The following is a 20,316-nucleotide window of genomic DNA, read 5'->3' on the forward strand; positions in this document are numbered from 1 at the left end:
GATATAGAGAAATAAAAACCAAGACAATAAGTAAGTAAAAATAAATAAGGTTCATTGTAGAACATTGAGCTACATCCCACATTTCTCTACCCCTCAAAATATTACTTCTGTTACCTAGGAATGAGAAACAACAGATACTCACTATAACCTGTGCTCTGACTTGTTAATTTATTACTAATAGTTACTGATCACTTACTATGTATAAAACATTCTGGCAAGAGGTATAAAGAATACAAAAAAGAAAAAAAAAAAAAACCATGAAACACTAATCCTTGTCCTCCAGGAGAGTAGTCTGGTTGAGGAGTGAGGTTGTGTCCAGTGTATGTATAATTATAAGATTAGGTGAGATGGGTTCTGTATCGTATAAATAGAATAGAAACCATTTTCCTCTGGAATTTAGAAGAAAATGAAATTAAGGAATGACTTTGGAGGGCCCAACTGGCCTTGGCCTCGAAACGGGTATTCTCTTAATGGAGATATGAAGGAGCAGCAGGGGAGGGGTACGCACAGGAAAAAGCATGGTGGGGTATGACAAACAACTGAGTATAAAGAAGGAGAAAATTCAGGTGGGAAGTTAAGGAAGACAGAGCTAGAAAGGGAGATGGTAAAATTGTGGGAGCCTAAATGTTAGGATGATTTTCAGACTTACTCTACAGGTAGAAGGGGGCCACTGGAATTTTTTGAGAAGGGAAGTGCTGTAGTCAATGCAGTGATTTAGGAAAATTATTCATTGTCATATAGAAGTACATTGTCATTGGAAGGGAAGAATCTGGGTGCATGGGGAGTGATTAATGAGCTGATTAGAACTTGGGGGTTGTATTACTTTGCTAGGACTGCCGTAACAAATTACCACAGACTGGTGGGCTTAAACAACAGATACTTATTTTCTCTCAGTTTTGGAGACTAGAAATCTGAGATCATGGTGTCATCAGGGTTGGTTTCTTATGAAGCCTTTGTCCTTGGCTTGTAGATGGTCATCTTCTCCCTCTGTCCCCGTGTGGTCTTCCTTCTGTGTGTCCGTGTCCTAATTTCTTCTTATATGGAAGAGTCGTACTGGGTTAAGGCCCCCCTAATGACTTCACTTTAACTGAATTACCCTTTTAAGAGGCCCTATCCCCCAATATAGTCACATTATTCATGATTGGGAGTTAGGACTTTACCATATGAATGGGGGGGCACAATTCAGCTCGTAACATAGGCATAGGGGCTGGAATTAGGATGGCTTCCTTGGGCATGGGGAAGGAGAAATAAATCTAGAACCATAAGGAAAGTAAAACTAACAACTCTTTAAAGATTTTATTTATTTATTTGACAGAGAGAGAGACAGTGAGAGAGAGAACACAAGCAGGAGGAGTGGGAGAAGGAGAAGCAGGCTTCCTGTTGAGCAGGGAGCCTGACGTGGGGCTCGATCCCAGGACCCTGGGATCATGAACTGAACCAAAGGCCGACGCTTAATGACTGAGCCACCCAGATGCCCAAAACTAACAACTCTTGATGAGAAGTTGGGTATGTGCAGAAGGAAGAAGGATGCTTGGGAGAGATTGTTTCTTCTAAAAGATAAGGGATGAAAGGAAAGGAAGAGAGAAAGGATAAGGATAGTGATCTCAGATAAAAGTTTTTAATTTTTGTATAGAGCAGAGTTCAGCACATTTGGAGATAGAGGGGAAAGAGGAGGGAGACAAAGAAGCCAAAGATGATCTAGGGAGGCAGAGCAGAGGGGTTAACACAAGCAAACGAATTAACTCTAGATCTGCAGGGGTTATCTTTCCCCTTTAGTTTAGACAAGAGAAAATGGAGAGAGCACAGATGATTCCAGAGATCCTTAAAATGTAGAGGATGGGAAACAAGGGAACTCACCCTAGTGGTCCTAGTTTTCTTGTAAAGCTCAAGGCAAAATGTACTGGAAACATTTGGATTAGTTAATAAACTCGAGTTTTATCTTTGAGAGTCAGAAAAGCTGTTGGAGTCCCAGTTCTGTTGTGAGACCCTTACCTGTTTGCTTCCCTAGAACAGGAATGCCACCTCCACAGAGCACAACTGAAATGTGCTTTTAAAAGCATCTTGCAAACTGGAAAATTCTCTAAAATCATTGGCTGCCATCATTATTTTATTTATTTATTTATTATGTGAGTGTGAAGACTACCCATCGGTCCTTTAGGACTGCCCTGGATCCAAATGGGTCTCAATCTTTGGATGTCTTGGGGCCCCCTCCTTGGACCAGACTGGGCTGAAATAGACCCACTCTCTACAGACACTGGGCAGACCCAGAGCTGGGCTTGAGGCCACTTCTGACTATTGGACCTTGAACCTGGTGCTTTCATAATATGATGTACTGAAACATCTCACCACAGTGTCCAAAGTAATTTAGTGCCCACACAGTGAGATTTAACATGAAGCTAGCTGCTAGCACTTCATAAATTACTTCAGTGTCTTGCATTTTTATATATCAGGGTGTCATATTCCCTTTTAATCTAATATATCACTTCAGGATACAATGTCACTCTCAAATTTTTGAAATATTATAGAAAAGATTCTTTACTTCTTTGGTATGTATCAATGACTTATTATTTACAAATTGCCAGTATTACTCTAGAATTGATGAACAGGTTGGTTTCTAAAAGCTTGTTGGAAGTCAGCTATTTCTCCCAAGATGAAAAAAAAATTCTTATTATAAAAATGATATATATGTTGGTGAGGTTTCCAGGTCAACCTACAAAAATCTATATAGCCCTAAAACAGATGGGATATCACAGCCTTACAGCTTCCTGTCCAAAGCAAGTGGAAGATTCTTTCTCAGACACACACATCTCATTGCTCCCAGTTGGGTCATATGTCCATTTTTAGATACTTCCTCTGGGATGAGATGTGTTCATTGACTTCAGCCACTCAGAGGGTGGGGTGGAGTAAGGTGTCCCTGAAACTCCCAGGCTGAAAGACAGAAGGGCCAATACCTCAATAAAAAAGGAAAAGGAAGGGAGGCTGGAGTCTGGACAGCTGAGCACAGCACCCTTATTCACCACACATGTGCTAGAGAATGAAGCAAGAGTAGGCAGTATGTTCTCTCCATTTTCTGCAGAAGGCCAGCTTCTAAACCTCCAACTTCCTCCTCCCTGTATCCTTCTATCCAGCACACCCAGGCTTTCACTAAGGCCACATCAAAACCTGTGTTTTTTAGACTAGTGCAGAATAAGCCATCTGATTCCCCCAAGTTCTTCACACCATGCATTCCTCTCTCCTACAATCCCCCACATAGGTGTTGCTCTTCCCAGTTGACTTGCAAGAAGGAGCTACAGATTAAGAGAAGGAAGGGAAAAATGAAGGGGGAGAAGTCAGAGGGGGAGACGAACCATGAGAGACTATGGACTCTGGGAAACAAACTGAGGGTTTCAGAGGGGAGGGGGGGAGGGGGATCGGTTAGCCTGGTGAGGGGTATTAAGGAGGGCACGTACTGCATGGAGCACTGGGTGTTATATGCAAACAATGAATCATGGAACACTACATCAAAAACTAATGAAGTACTGCATATGACTAACATAACATAATAAAAAAATAATAAATAAATAAAGAAGGAGCTACAGAGATGAAGGCACACTAAGACTGATAAGACAATAACTCAGATATTCGTGTTTTTATTTCTACCCCCAATTTTCCAGTTAATCACAGATTGGTGAAATTTCAGGCCTTATAAGCATAAAGAAATAGTAAAGGGAGGATAAAATGGAAGTAGAGTTGACAAGCAGACCAGCATGACTGAGTGTCTTCCTCTGCATACACATGCCTTATTGTGTCTTCTATTTATGTAACCTTTCCCTCCCCCAGTTCTTGGTCCACTCACACCCTAAAAGCTCTAAGGGGATACCTAAGAACATGCATGACAGTGGCAGCAAGGTAGGGGAATGTCACGTTTGATGTAAGTTATGGACTCCGTCCACATTCATTCATCAAGTAAAGGCCACTGCATGGAGTTATAGATGAATTACTGGATAGACACATGGCAAATGATAGACACAAATACACCGTATTCTATTAGCTTTAAGTCATCATCAATTATAAGAAGCACTATTATTTTATATAAAAGGAAAAAATACTGCCAATTACAAGAGCCATCACTATTAAAAATGAATTGATGGAATACAGTATGCACATCCTTTCCAAAATTAGATTATTTTGTAACTAACTGCCGTTTATAATAAGTAGGTAAGAGTCATAGCATGCCAAGAAGGTGTCAAAGGAAAACTCTCATTTCAATTCAGGGGTAGCCTTGCAGATGAAGATTTGAGGAAGTCGTTTTCCCTTTTTTTATCAAAAGTCCAAGGTTTTCCCATTCCTGGGCCCTTTAGACCATCCATACAAAAATCCATTAATAGCATCTGGGCACGTGCTGTATACAAGTCACTGTGCTAGGTTCTGTGGAGGGTACAGAGAAATATAAAATATGGTGAAAGCCCTTAAGATGTTTGAAATTAGCTGATAAATCATCCAGAGTAACAAAAAAACTTTAGAATCAGAACAAGTAGGTTGTGTTCCAAATGGCTCTGGAAGGATCTGTAGGGCCTGGCACCAAAGTGAAGACTTTGGACTTGACCTGGGCCTTGTGCTACGGGCAGGATCTGGACGGTGGTGGTGGGGGTCCTGTGCCCCACCAGCAGGGGAATATAGCACTCTGACGCAGAAACTCATCAGAGATCTCCTTGGAGCCAACTGGCTGCTTACCCACTCCCCCAACCTCCATCAGGGAATGCAATTGGATGGACAAAGGACCAGTTAGTAGACTGATTTAGTTTTCTCTGCCTCCAACAAGCTTCTGTCTGCAATCTTCTGGCCAGAGAATCTAAATGGGGTTCTTCTGATTCAGTTCTTAGCCATGCATCCTGGCTGACTGAATTCTCTTTATGCTCCAATCATTGATATCATGGGACCTCTTGGTGGAGCTGTTATATGGTCAGATGGGAAGCTATCAGATGGAAAACCCTTGCCCTTGATCACAGCTCCCTCCTGAGTCTCTGAGGATCAAGGACAATGATTAGCAAATTGAGGGCTGAGGAATATTTGTGTTGCCTAGGGCTATGGCCCAAATCCCAGTGCAGAACTCCAGTGGGGCTGGGCTGGATCCTGGCAAACACTCATGTGTCCAGGACTGAGATCTACGGAGCCACTTTTCTCTCTAGCTTAACCCTAAATTTCAGATCATACTGCTTCCAAAAGAAAGGGCAAATACATACATTTCTGACAGATAAGAACTGGAACAGAGGGTTCCCATTTCCTAGTAAAAGCTTATTCCTATCTTCAAGCTCAACCCACCTGAAAAAGTGGGCTTATTCATTGGGCCAGCAGGTTTCCTTCTTGACAGTAGAGTCAAGGGCACAGAGACAACTCTCCCCTAGAGAGTCCCAGGAGTGACTCTCATTTCTGACACCAAAATCAGAATATATGGACTGGCAAAGGAATAAAAGTTAAAGCACATAGGATTCTCTTTTTAATGAATATCATTTATTGAAAAGAATGGATGATTTAAAAATCTAGGCACTACAAAGACTAGGGTAAAATATTCTGTGAATTTTCATATATGTAAACAATCAGAATATTTCAGGTTAAAAGAAAATAGAAAACTCTTCAGAAGCAAGTTGGGGAGAGGAATAGCGAAGACCTCCTGAAATAGCAGACTAACTACAACAGCTCTGTACTTGGCTTTGTCCTTTGGGCCATGCAAATATGGACAACTGGGTCAGCTCCTAGTTCGAAATGCTTCCTCCCTACCCTTTGTGCCTTCCCTTTCCCTTACAGCCCTCATCCACCACTATTGTGACTCAGCATCTCTGCTTTGTCTAAAATGTTAAATAGTAAGAGGTCCCAGAGAATTCCTGACTTACTTTTTGTTTTAAATCGATCAACCAATTCTAGAAAAAAAGGCTACAAATTGTGTCCTCCTATGGAAACAACAAATTATGGGTCATTAGTCTTTAAAAAAAAGATTCTAGCAAAATTTTATTTTCTTGCTACATTAAAAAAAAAAAATGAAGCCAGCAAGACTTACATTTTTCTGCACAAGCTTCTGGATATCCCCAAGCTCCGCCCACTAGAAAATAAGCCAGATCTCCAGCCTGGAATTGGGAGTGTCTGATCAGCACTGCCCTCCTCAAGTGCTGAGTGAAGGAGCTTCATGGAGGCTCGATGTCTAAGTGGTTTTTATTCCTTTCCAAAGCTAAGTGCCAGTCTCCAAAGGTGCTGCTGGACAAGGAAAGGGCAGATTCATACCTTCTCTGAGCTTCCACCTATGCCCTCATTTCCCATCACAGGTACTCTGACTCCCACCCACCCGCCCATTTCCCATCATTGCTCATCCCCTGCTTCTCCCAGCCTTTCCAGCCTGATGCTTCTTGCCTTGGCTGGCCACTCCTTGCCTACCCACATCCACCTAAGTCAGGGCAGAGGGTCAGGAAAAAAACTACACATGATGGTCTTACAATACACATGCACATACAGGAGCACGCGCACAAACATACACACACACACATGCACACACACACACAGAAATATGATTTAAAAAACACCATTAGGATGCTTCCTTCCAGAAGCAAATTCCTGGCTCTCCCTGGTAGCATTTCCTGTTTGAGTTCACAGAGGATGGTGTTACAGTCAAATGCTATAAATAATAGTCTCCAACTAAATGACACCTGCTAGAAAGTTACTTCTTTATGGGTTTCAGAATGCAGGTTTGGAGGGGGTGGGGAACGATGAAAGATAGATTCGAGCTCTTCACACATCACTCTATTGATTTATGTATGAAAAAATATGGAATCTGTCAAGGCAAACAGCACTATGTTAAATGTAAAATGTAATCCCAGCTGTGGTGGCCACTGCTGCCAATACATACATTTCAGGAAGTCAATTTACTTTTAAATGGAATTTTAACATTGGTGAAAGGAGTCACACTGAATCCCTTATTTATATGAAACCTGTCCTCCGCAGAGAAGAACAATGCACAGTCGGCCGGGACAAGAGAGGAAGGAAACTTCAGGAAACATATTTGTTTTCTCAATTGTTTATTCCCATCTGGATGCAGTGGACAAAGAGAAGAGGGTGTGTGGCAGGGGGACAGGGAAGGTCCACATTACAGGCCTTGCCAGCTTCCCAGTTCCTGGGGCCCCATGATTGGTGCTTTGGGCTGGAGCTTTCCTCCAGCACAGCACGAGTGGTCCCCACTTCAGGACTTGGGGAGCTGTTTTTCTCAGGACAGATGGGAGGAGGTGCCAGCTACAGATAGCCACATCACCTTGCTGAAGGCCTATATGGAATGGATGTCAGTTCTCTGAATCAGCTCTGAATGAGAGCTGTGGGATCATGGGCCCATTGCTTCACCTCTCTGGGCTCAGTTTCTTCATCTGTTAAGTGGGGGCAGCAATGCCCATCTGGTGGGATTTCAGAAGAATTAAATGAGAAGACATATGTACAAGTGGCACAGGGCCTAGCGAGTCAACAATAAGTACTTCTCTCTTCTTTTTTCCCTGGGTGAAGTGAAGACTTATGTCCTGCTGAGAGGAGCTGAGACTGCTTAGTGCTAATGACTCCGGTGAATTAGTCAAATCTACTCGCTCAGTTAGCGGAGGCACTGGTTTGTTTTGGCACAGGAAATGTATGGTAAGGGCTTAAGTAAAAGTGTGTGATCAGTAAGCCAGAAACTCTGTGGCGGGGCAGAGGATTACCTAAGTAAATAGCAATTCTGATGATTGCATATGTGCAGTGCCAAAAGAGGATCCTCTCCGTAGGCAGAAAGAGCAAGTCCTGTCTCTCCCCTGTCTCATGGAGCAGGGAGTGGTCTTGGGAGGAGGGTCACAGAACAACGTCCTCAAGAACCATCATGGAGCTGGAAGGGAGTTTCAGCTTGCCTGTCCAGCTGCCCCATGATGCCTGGTCCCAGCATCCTGTGGGCATCTCTGGTGCCTGCCATTCCTGAACTGTGTCCCCAGGCTCAGGTCTGTCCTCAGGCCCCTGGGGCTCACAGGAGAAAGCCATTCTCTCTGCTTGCCAGCCTGGGCTCCCTGACTCCTTTGGAAATGATGTGAAAATAGAGTTTTATTAATATTACAATGTACAAGATAATCCATGTGAGTTAACAAGAATCCACACAGCTCATTTGGGTCCTAATTAGAATCTAGAAATAAATTCTCCACTGTGAAATCTGTATCATTTAATCATCAAGTTAGGTATCCCTTCCACATTAGTTCCCCAATTGTGGTGCCTTTAATATAAATATCAATAAAGAATGGATTACATGCTTTTACTTTGATATCATGAACAGTGATACGTGCTTTGGGAAAGATTATAAAGAAATCACTTAAGCATTACAGATCTCCCCAGCCCCTGCTGCATCACCCATGTAGGCTTTGGGGAGATAAATACAAGAGCACAAGGAAAATGAGCCCCTGACTCCCATCATCCCAAAGCAGCTTTGACACGTATATGACTATGGTTCATCTCTCTCTCGCTCTCTCTCTCCCCACAAAAAAGGCAAAAAGACAAAACATACCCCAAATAATTCATTTCAGACAATACACATCTATCAGAATCACACAGGGAATAATGTAGGGTCAATTCTATCTGTGGGGTTTTCCCCTTCCTTTTTAGATTGCAGGTGCCTTGATATATATTGTATTATAAGCTGATTATTTTCTCCATTTTGGCTCTAAGACATTTAATTCAACCTGTTGTTTTGAATTCCAAAGCTCAGTCTTTCTGGAGGGGCAAGAACTTTGAGTTTTCAAACAGGCTATTCTTTTCTGCGCTAATCACAGTGAAACAAAATGCGCCTTTGGTGCCACACCCACTCCAATTCTGCTTTCTGTCTGCCCCTGGCAAATCCGGAGCTTGAGGCTGGAAAGCCTGGGACTCGAAATCCAAACTAATGGAGATGCAGAAATAAGCGTTGTGCTATCCCTGTTTACATACATCCTTCACGTACACCCCCACTTCTTTTTTTTTTTTTTTTTAAAGATTTTATTTATTTATTTGACAGAGAGAGACACAGCGAGAGAGGGAACACAAGCAGGGGGAGTGGGAGAGGGAGAAGCAGGCTTCCTGCTGAGCAGGGAGCCCGATGTGGGGCTCGAACCCAGGAACCTGGGATCATGACCTGAGCCGAAGGCAGACGCTTAACGACTGAGCCACCCAGGCACCCTCACCTCCACTTCTCAGGTCAAGACAGGGACCCTCTGTTGCCGGCCTCTGAGAAGATGCTTCCCTTCGTGAGTGGCCCTTGGTCTGTATCTCCCAGCTCTGTACCTACTAGTTGAGTCACTAGTCACTTAACCTTTCTCAGACTCGATTTTCTCATCTTAAGAAACAGTAATATAATCGCTCCCACATTATAGGGTTGTTATAAGAATGAGAAATCCATAGAACAAGCCTAACATCATGCCAGGTACATGGCAAGCATTCTTACATTCTTATCCCCCTGAGGTCCCTCCCCCAAGTGAGTCATTAGGATTCTTATAGCTGCATCTTTTGCCTCCTCCAACCCCATTGCTGCCCCCCCTAGACTCAGGTTTGGGATTTGGGGGTCTGGGCTGGCTGAGGAAGCAAGGGTGACTCCTTCCAAGAAAAACAGGATGTGCAACAAGCAGCAGCCAGACATGAAACCAGACCAGAGGCCCCAGGTGACAGATCAGCAGAGACAGAATGCCCAGAAGGCTGAAGGGTGTGTGGTATGGCGATCCCTGACCAAGGGGAGCAAGACAATCTCAGAGCAAGAAGGTTTGCATGGAGGGCAGGAAGCAGGACCTGGAGAGACTGTTTTGGTAATTCTGGGTTCCTTGCACTTCCATATGAATTTTAGGATCAGCTTATTGATTTCTGCAGAAAGGCAGTTGGAATTTTGATTGGAATGGCTTGTAGCTTAGGACATTGGGGGAGTATTACCATCTTCTCAAAATTAAGCCTTCCAAGTCATAAATGTAGGGTGTCTTTCTATTTATTTAGGTATACTTGTTCTACCTTCCTGATGAATTGACTTTTTTATTATAAAGTGTCTTCCTTTTTCTCTATGTCACCATTTTTGTCTTAAAGTCTACTTTGCCTGATAGTAGCTCCACTCCAGCTCTCTTTTGGGTACTCTCTGATGGTATATTTTTCCAACCTTTTACTTCCAAAAATCACCATTTGTGATTTTTATTTAAAGTATGTCTCTTGTAGACGGCATATAGTTGGATAAGGTTTTTTAATTTCCATTTTGCCAATCTTTGCTATTTGATTGGAGTGTCTCTACCATTTACATTTAATGTAATTATTATAAAATAAGATTATATGTCATTTTACTATTTGGTTTCTGTGTATTTTTTGTCTTTTTAATCTTCCATTACTGCCTTCTTTTGTGTTAAATAGATATTTTCTAGTATATCATTTTGATTCCCTTGCTGTTTATTTTACTATCTACTTTTGAATTATTTTATTAGTGGTTGCACTAAGGATTAAATTAACATCTTAAGACAGCACAGCTCAGACTAATACCAACTTAATTTCAATAGTATACAAAATTTGCTCCAATATAGCTCCATGCCTTTCCCTCCTACTTTTATTATTATTGTCATCAAATTACATCTTTATACCTTATAAACCAATTCAATTTTATAATTATTGCTTTAAGTAGTTTTCTTTTACATCAGCTAGGAGAAGAAAGAGTTACAAACAAAAATACATTTATACTGTCTTTTATATTTAACTATATTTTTATGTTTACCAATGATTTTTGTTTCTTTTTTATAGATTTGATTTTCTCTCTAGTGTTCTTTTATTTCAGCTTAAAGAATTCCTTTAGAATTTCTTGCAGAACAGGTCAACTAGAGACAAGTGTTCTGTTTTTGTTTTCTGGGAATGTCTTAATTTCTCACTTGTTTTTTAAATGATAGTTATACTGGATCTAGAATTCTTGGTTAACAAGAATTTTTTTTTTTCTTTTCAATACCTGAGTATATCATCTCACTGACTTTTGGGCTCCATGGTTTCTCAAGAGAAGTCAGCTTTTAAACTTTCAAAAAACCCTTGTTTGTGATGAATCATTTCTTGCTGCATTCAAGATTCTTTTTTTTTTTTTTTTTACAACTGTAGTACAATATACATAACATACAGTTTAAATGTATAGTTCTATGGTGTTAAGTACATTCACATTGTGCAACCATCACCACCATACATTTCCAGAACTTTTCATTTTCCTGAACTGAAACTTTGTACCTATTAAACAATAATTCCCAACTTCCCCATCTCCCCAGCCCCTAGAAGCCTCCATTCTACTTTCTGTCTCTATAAAGTTGACTATTGTAGGTACCTCGTGTAAGTGGTATTTGTCATTTCTTTGTCTGGCTTATTTCACTTAGCATAATGTTCTCAGGGCTTACCCATGCCATAGCATGTGTCAGAATTTCATTCCTTTTAAAGCTAAAAAATTTTCCATTTTTATATATACATCTTATTTATCCATTCATTCATCAATGAACATTTGGGTTGTTTCCACCTTTCGGTTACTGTGAATAGTGCTGATATGCATATTGATATCATGCCTGGGTTTTGACAGTTTGACTGTGATATGACCAGTTGTGGATCTCTTTGTATTTTTCTACTCAGAATTCATTAAAATTCTTGAATGTGTAGCTTGATGTTTTTCATCAAATTTGGGATGTTTTCAGTCATTATTTCTTCAAATATTCTTTCTGTCCCTTTTCTCTCCTATCCTTTTGGGACTTCCATTATGCATATGTTGGTACACTTGATGGTGTCTGACAGGTCTCTGAGGCTGTTCATTTGTCTTCATTCTTTTTTCTTTCTGTTTCTCAGATTGGATAATCTCAATTGACCTGTCTTCAAGTTCACTGATTCTTTCTCCTGCCAGTTCAACTCTACTATTGAATGCAATAGTGAGTTTTTCATTTCAATTATTTTACCTTTTAACCCTGGAATTTCTTCTCTTTTCTTTTTTTTTTTAGATTTGTGTGTGTGTGTGTGTGAGAGAGAGAGAGAGAGAGAGCACACACAAGCAGGGGGAGTGGCAGGCAGAGGGAGAAGCAGGCTCCCCACTGAGCAAGGACTCGATCCCAGGACCCTGGGATCATGACCAAAGCCAAAGGCAGACACTTAACTGACTGAGCCACCCAGGCATCCCTAACCCCAGAATTTCTATTTAGTTCTTTTTATAATTTTTTCTCTTTATTGTTATTCTGTATTTGGTGAGGTATCAATTTCATAAATTTCTTTAATTCTTTAAACATAATTTCCTTTAGTTTTTTGAGACTATTTATAACAGCTGATTTGAAGTATTTTTCTAGTAAGCCTGTTGTCTGGATTTCCCCAGGTAAAGTTTGTATTGGCTGCTTTTTTCTCCTTTATAAGGGCCATACCTTTTTATTTTTCTGCTTGTCTCATTTGTGTTGTTGAAAAGTAGACATTTAAAATAGTATGATGTGGCAACTCTGGAAATCAGATCCCTCTCCTTTTTCCAGGTGTTGTTGTTTCTGCTGCTGCTGCCATTTGTTTGACTAGTGACTTTCCTGGATTAATTCTATTATGTTTGTATTCCTTATTGTGTGTGGCCACTGAATTCTTTGCTGGTTAGCTTAGTGTTTAGCTAATGATTGGATAGAGATTTTTTTTTTTTTTAAGACTTATTTTAGAGAGAGAGAGTGTGTGAGAGTGTGTGTGTGAGTGGAGGGAGGGAAAGAGGGAGAGGGAGAGAGAGAATCCCAAGCAGACTCCCTGTTGAGTGTGGAGCCCAACCCAAGGGCTCGATCTCATGACTCATGAGATCATGACCTGAGCCAAAATCAAGAATTGGAGGTTCAACCAACTAAGCCTCCCAGGTGCCCCCTGGATGGAGATTTTCTTGAACACCTTGAACCAATATGTTTCCTCAGTTTTTACTGAGGGACTCTGTGTACATGTTGAGGCATTCCTTCAAAATCCAGTGTTTACAACTGTGCCTTAGCCTTTACTTCCTGATTGTGTGGAGCCTCAAGGTGAGCCAGAGGTGAGAGTTTAAAACTTTCTACATTTTATGAGCAGTCACATAGCTCTGCACATGTGCATTGTCTTTTATATTCCCCAGAATTTGCTGGAACTTTTCAAAGCCCACCACAGATCTCCCATACTCAGTTCTTCTTTTTAAGTTTTTTTTTTGTCAGCTTCTTGTTAGCCCCAACTGCTAACACTGCTACAGGAAGCTGCCAGGTTACACAATTGCTGTTAATTGTTTTCAGCAATTTACCTAAAGATATTGCTGTTCATACATAGGAAATTCTGAGTCATGTGAAATAAAGTCAAGCAGTGAGAATGGAGTTTTCCAGTGACTGGCCAAATAGGTCAAATAGTAACAATTCTCTAAGGATGGGGCTTTGAGGGAACTCCAAATCTGATCTGCCTTCTCCAGTGGCTGCTCAGGTGCAGCTCTCATAGTTGTGAGAGGAGGATAGGATGAAGGCAAGTGAAAATGCTATAGATCTTTGTATTCTTACTGAGATTTAACTTTCTTGAATAAACTCTCTTCAGGCTGTTGTAAGCCTCTAGTTAATTTCCAGAATTCTGATAAAGCTGAGTTTGGCAGTTATTGCTAGTGTTCTCAATGCTCTTTGGGAGGAGTGGATTTGTAGAAGTCCTTATTCTACTGCCCTGGGAAACAATCTTGCAATGTAAGTAGAAGTCAAGCATGTAGAGAAAGCAATGAAGAGTTTTCCAGAAAATAGGGATAGTAGTATAAGTGAGTATGGTCCATGAAGAGTAGTTTGGTGTGGTTGGAAACAGAAGGCTTCTGTGGGAAAGCTTTGGGGAGATGAGAATGAGAATCCAGGCAATGACCAAAATACAAGTGGCTTTCTATCCAGATTATTTACCTCTGGTTTTTAAAATTTAGGATTTTAGATCATAATAGCAAAAGCTGCAGTTTCAGAATAATAATTCCTTTTAGTAGCTATATATCCCCAGTTGCCCGACCACTCCTCAGTCCTTGGGCTCTGTACATTATAACCTGACACTTGCCCATTTTCTCTTCCCTAGGAGCAAGGGAGCACTATGTAGACCTGGGCCCCACAGCCTTAGGCTGACCCCTGAGAGGAGTTTGATCTTCACCCCTTGCCTCAAAATGCCATTTCTGCCTGAAAGCAGAGTATGCTTTCTCTGGGCAAACATAAAGATGTTGTATTAGATATAATGATGGAAGCAATAAGATCACAAACAGAAAGATAAGGAGTCATCAGACAGTGCATGAGAGCTAGAAGAAGCTGACTTTTATATTATACCTTCACCCCTCCTTTTATTTTCTTTACATTAGTCCTGAAAATCTTAATTTGATAGCATGACTACCCCAGTCTCTGCCCTTCACCCTCCAGCACCAAGCAACAGTCCAGATGAGCAGATTTATGACAAACTGCACTTTACCTGAGAAGTGTAAGCTGTGAAGAGAACATTGTGTGGGGATCAAATCTGGCTCAAATCTGTCTGATCCACCACTGTGAGCAAGCTACTACTAACCTTCCCATCTGGTATTACAGCTTCCTCTCCTGTCAGATAGCATGATGATCCCAGCCCCTTTCTGACCTAATGCAGACTTAAAAAAAAAATGACTTGGGATCAAAAAGCTTTAAGCTCTTTGACAAAATGTTCCCACTTAAAGACAAGGCTCTCTCCTCATCCCTACAAGGATGATTTCTAACTTAACAAAGACTTAGAAATACCTTGAGTTCCTGCTCTGAACTCTGTAGCTCTTCCAGAGGGGAAGGAATGCCTATTATTATGACCATCCAGATGAAGGGAGAGCCAGCTGTGGCAGGTGGTGGGAGAGGACAGAGATGGGGGTAGTGGCCACAGCACTGCTGCCTAACACTCCATCACTTATGCCAAACAGACCAGGCTTGTATTCTAGAACTAGATTCAGCCCTTTAGAACCTCATGGGAGTGGGGTGCCTGGGTGGCTCAGTCAGTTAAGTGTCTGTCTTCAGCTCAGGTCATGATCCCAGGGTCCTGGGATCAAGCCCCGAGTCGGGCTCTCTGCTCAGCAGGGAGTCTGCTTCTCCCTCTCCCTCTGCCCCTAACCCCGCTCATGTTCTCTCTCTCTCTCAAATAAATAAAATCTTATTTTTTTTAAAAAAAATAACTTCATGAGAGAAATGCATTCTACTTCTATTTTTTGCATTTAAAAAAAGTCCACATTTAAAAAGAAAATTTTTACTTAAATTTTGCTTAACTGCCATCAAGGAGGAATGTTCATTAGCCCTGCTCCTGTGAGCCGTCAGCACTGCTATGCAGAGTGCTATGAGCAGGCCTGAATTCTATGTGGTGCACAGGTGGTGCTTGGAGGAGAGCTTCGAGGGGACTATGCTCCAAGCCAAGGCAGATCAACCAGGCTGCTGCTGGATTCACCTAGGCTGTGAACATAGCATGAAGAGGAAGGAGCAAACTCCAAAATATTTAGGAGGTTTACTTGACTGACTTCATGATTTCTAGGCTTGGGGCAAAGTAGGAGCAGAGAACTAAGGATGGCCTCTGGGTTCCAGTTTGAGTAACTGGGTGTTGGTCCCATTTACTGAGACAGTGAACAAGCCCGAGGAGGAAGGTGATCTCAGTTTAGGACATGCTGAAGCTGGTATTTCTAGAATATTCAAGTGCCTGGGTTCCACAAGTGTGTGTGTGTGTGTGTGTGTATTTTTTTCACATATATCTCCATATATATATATACACATACATATACACACAGAGAGAAAGAGAACAAAGGAGGATATTTGTATCATTTTGCTTCTTCGTTTCTTTTTTTTAGAATAATCATAACAGCTAAGCCTTGTAGAGCTATTTCTATGGTCAGTCACTATTCTAAGTGCTTCACACATATTAACTCATGTGGGCCTCACTGCAAGATACAGAAAATACTATCATGTTGAGAGGTCATGGGAAGACAGCCAGGAGAGAGGAAGAAATTGAAGAGCTTAGTGGGACCACATGGACAAGGAGGTGGGATATAAAAGTGCAGATGGAGGGGGTGGTGAGGAGAGCTCATATGCAGAGATTTTAATAAAAGAAAGTTGTCCGTGTATTTACACATGTGGGGACTTGCCTGAAGGTTGGCATTTCCCTGTCAGAAGAGCATCAACAAGGGAGGTGGGGTTGAGTGGAGGCCTTGAGGAGAGTGCTGAGGTATGGGACAGCCTCTGAGGACAGAGAGGGAGATGCTGAGCAGGAGACCATGTGTGTGCAGCGGCCCCCCTCTGGAGTAGTCTGAGGGTGCAGGGGCGCAGAGACAGCTGGTTGACCAGCCCAGATCCACTCCTCACTCTCTTTACTTAGAGAGCCCTGCTCTGTTTAGAGAGGCGAAGTGACTAGTGAAAGCACGTACATGTATCAGCCTCCCTCGTATCCGGGGGCGGGGGGGGGGGGGGCAGTCTGTAACTGGCCAGTGAGATTGGCTGAAATCCCTGAGTCGTCCTTTTAAGAAAGGGCTTTTTACAATTTTGTTTGTTTGTGGGCACACCCAACTTGCACCTGCCCTTTGCCCTATGGCTCTCCCTTTTCCTCCCTGGGATGCAGACACCATGCTAGAAGTAGAGTAGCCATGTTGTGACCATGAGGTAACAAGCAAGAGGACAAAAGCCACATGTTCACCATGACTGAATGAGGAGGAGGAAAGAGTCTGTCAGGAGCACTGTTCATATCCATATCAGCCCTGTGGATTTCTTCTGTGGAGGAAAAAAGTGAAACCTCTAATTAAGCCACTGATGTCAGATTCTATTACATACAACTAAGGGCAATCTCAGCTGGTCCAATAGGGAAAGCAGATGGTGGGACTTGATGAAAGAGCCATGGGGTCCAAGCTGGAGAAGGAAGGAATCAGGAGGAAGGGTCAATGGTGCCCAGGAGATTGAATGTTTAGGGCGTGAAGGCCTGGGCCCCATGGGAGGATAGGAATTTGGACCTGAGTATTGATTTCTGATGTGAGTTGTGACAGGTATGACAAGACCCAGGATGGAGAAGAGGCACAGGTCACTGAGAAGCCTTGGAAGCCGGAACCCACTCCCAGCAGGGCTCACAGTGGGTGACCTTCTCAGGGATGCCTCAGACTTTCAGTCAAAGATCAAAGCCCTCTTGTGCCTCCTTTCAAAACTTGGTAGGTTTGTAATAACCTCATCTTGGTCCCTGATGATGTCATGTGGCTCTGTTCTTAGCCCTCACTTACACTTCTCTTTTTTCCCCTTCAAAGATAATTCCGGTAGCAAAGGCATTAATGGACACTTTCCAGAAACTGGTAAGGCTCTATCAGTAATGTTTCCTGTAGGACTGCAAATACAAAAATACAGGCTCCAAAATACAGTAACCTGGTAATAAATCATCATACCCTCTTTTCCAAAGAAAATGCCACTTCCAGGATAGATATCCACTTTTGGTTCTTCACAAAATGATGAATGGCCCCATGCTAAGACAGCCATTACATAAACCCAGCCAGATCTTGATGCATAACCCAGGGAGAGATTAGTGAGTTACCAGCTAGCCCCTGGTTAGTGAATGCCAGCCCCTCCTCACTGAGCTCTGCCCTAGAGACCTCAGCCCTCGTGCCCTGCTTGGACTGGACTGCCCCTTCCCCAAATGTCCCCCTCCCTGTCAGCCTTCTCCTTGCTGTTCCTAGGGCAGTCCGAAGAGGCTAACTTGTAACCCAAACAATTATGTTCTGACAGCAGCTCCCTGTGTTCTTTCTGCAGGGTCTCTATGGCAGTCTCGAGAATCTTCTGAAATCTCTCTTCAGACTCATTAGCTGGAAAGTGATAAAGCTCCAAGCCATAAGACTGGATGATTTGTTACTCCAGAAACATTTCATTTTAATTCTCTAAGAAATTGCTCAGGGTGAATCTTGGAAGGTGGCGGGGCTTGGAGCGAAAACTATAGTTGAATCTTTTCATACTCAAAACGACTTGCTGTTAAAATCATTGACTACTTTTTTTTTTTTTTTGGAATGCTTGACTGATTGCACGCACCCTGCTCTACAAATATTGACGGATTCTCAGGCTGTGTTGGTTCCCCAAGCACACATAACACATAATCCTTGGCAAAATTACTAAAGGAATCATTTATATGGGCTGGAAGACTGCAGCTCTGCCTGGAGAATTGCATTATTTCTTATCTCAACTACACTGCTGTCACTCTCCAAGCGGGCCTGTTGCATGGCTCCCTGGAGACCTTCCACTGCGAGGTCGTGAGGCCAGCCGCCTACAGCCATCTTCCGAGACGAGCTGCGTATCAGGGGTGAGATACACAGCAGACAACTTGTCACTCCTTCCCCTCCAGAGAATGCTTCTGCTCTGGCCGGGGGACACAGAGGCCACCTGCACTCTGATAAGACACTTGAGCAACAGAGAAATGGCTCACAGGGCAGGTTCAGGACTGGTGCAGGCCTGGTTTTGGCTGAGTTAGTTAGCATCTGTCTAAGCCTGATATCTGCATCTAGAATATTGTTGTTACCTACCTCATTTGATTGCGTGTGAGAATGAAATCAGATCAAGAAGCTAAAGAGCCAAGCACAGTGCCTGACCTGTCATAAGGGATCCATACACAGTCACTGTCATTCTGGCACTTAATGGCCAAGTTCTCTGCAAAGCTAGGAACACTTGTTCCTAATGTGCCCCCAAACCTTGGCTAGCTTGAAAACCAGCGATTCTCAACCACACTACGTTATCTGAAGCAGGAAAGGGAAAGAGAGAAGGGCATCTCTATTAGATTTGTAATGCAAACAACTAAAAATGAATCTCAGGTGACTCTTCTTGAGGTTCAGGGGTTCCCAGGAAGGACCCCCCCATCCTTAGTGCGTGTATGTTGCGTGTGTGTGTGTGTGTGTGTGTGAGACGCGTCTCCTGCTGGGAGATTTCTATGTTTATTAAAGGAAGCATGCATTTCAAGGTTGAGAAACACTAATTAATATATACAATGATGACATTTTATAGCCCACTGCTCTGGATTTTTATTTTTTCAACAGATATTTATTAAAAATCCAATCAACTTCCTGAATACTCTCTAGAATAGGAAGGAAACACCTCCCATGCTTGCTGTATTCCTTCTTGTCCTGGCCCACGGGGAGCACCAGGCAGAAAGCTCTGCTCACAGAAGAGTGTTTGGAAAAGACCGACCAGATATTTACTGAGCACGTACTGTGTGCCAAGCACTGTTCTAGTGGGTGCGGCATGGTGGTGAACAGGAGACAGTGTCTACCCTTACAGAGTTTACTTCTAGTGGGGGAGACAGACACTAAGTAAACAACAAATAACATTCTTTAAGATGGTAATAGGTGTCCCTTATGAAGGGCATAAAGAGAAGTCACAGCAATTCCCGTGTGGAGTAGGAGCTGCCGTTTTTAAATAAGACAGTTGGGGATGGTCTGTCTGAAAAAGGGAATCAGAATCATGATAATATACAGGCAATGGGAAGATCCAAGGCAGAGAGAATGGCATCGAACATTTAGGATGATTTTGGTTATAAGCAAACATCTCTACTCGGAAAAATAATTGCCCTCAGTAATAAGGAAATTTATCCTCTCCCATAACAGCCAGTCTAAAGAAATGCCCACCACTGGGGTTGGTTATTCAGCAGTTTAGCAATATGATGAGATCCTTTCTCTCTCCACTTGGCCATTTTCAGCACTGATTTAATCCCTAGCCTGCCATCCTATAGGACTGTAAAAACGGCTGCCAGAAGCCTTACCCACACCCACCTTCTCTCCCGGCTCTCTCTTCGAAGCGAGGACCTTCTTCCCAGATGCCCCTCTGCTGAATTCCCCTCCCTTCTCATTAGTTCAATTTGGTTTAGGCCTGTCCATCTGAGCCAATCCCTGACAAGGGGAACACAATTACCAAGAACGGTCTGGAATAATCCCCTGGAGAACCAATGTTGGAGAATTGATGCTCTAGGCAAAAGAACAGTTGGCAAGTTCAAGAAGCGGGAAGAAATCCAAACTGCTGAGGGGGCAGGGAGGGGAGGAGAATTTAGAGGGCAGATATTTTAGGAAATTGCAGGAGAAGCTACCCCAGGGCTTATGCAGGGGAGTGGTAGAATCTGATTTGCATTAAAAAAAAAAAAAAAAAGGACACTCAACACTCATTCCCCAGGATGGAACAGAAGAACAACAGCCTGGAGGGCAGGAGGAGGTGGGGGCTAGGGTCGATATGCTGCAGGCTATTTCCCTGTTAGGTACAAGAAAGAAGTGGGTTTAACACAAGTTGGAAAAGGAGAAAATCTTGCAACTTCTCCAAAGAGGGCAGAAGTACTGAGTTAAAGAATGACAGCAAACCGGCTTACCTGTAGCAATAGCCT

General features: G+C 42.6%; 1 long non-coding RNA gene across 1 annotated transcript in view; it reads right to left on the reverse strand.

Moving 5' to 3' along the window:
• Positions 1-19,774, reverse strand: part of LOC118541280 (uncharacterized) — a 61,758-nt gene extending 41,984 nt beyond the window's left edge. Inside the window, exon 1 of the long non-coding RNA XR_004920034.2 lies at positions 19,718-19,774. This is a non-coding gene — a long non-coding RNA (uncharacterized LOC118541280). The remainder of the gene's footprint in view (positions 1-19,717) is intronic.
• Between the last annotated feature and the right edge of the window lie 542 nt (positions 19,775-20,316).

Source organism: Halichoerus grypus, chromosome 13, assembly GCF_964656455.1.
Source record: "Halichoerus grypus chromosome 13, mHalGry1.hap1.1, whole genome shotgun sequence".
Lineage (NCBI taxonomy): Eukaryota > Metazoa > Chordata > Mammalia > Carnivora > Phocidae > Halichoerus > Halichoerus grypus.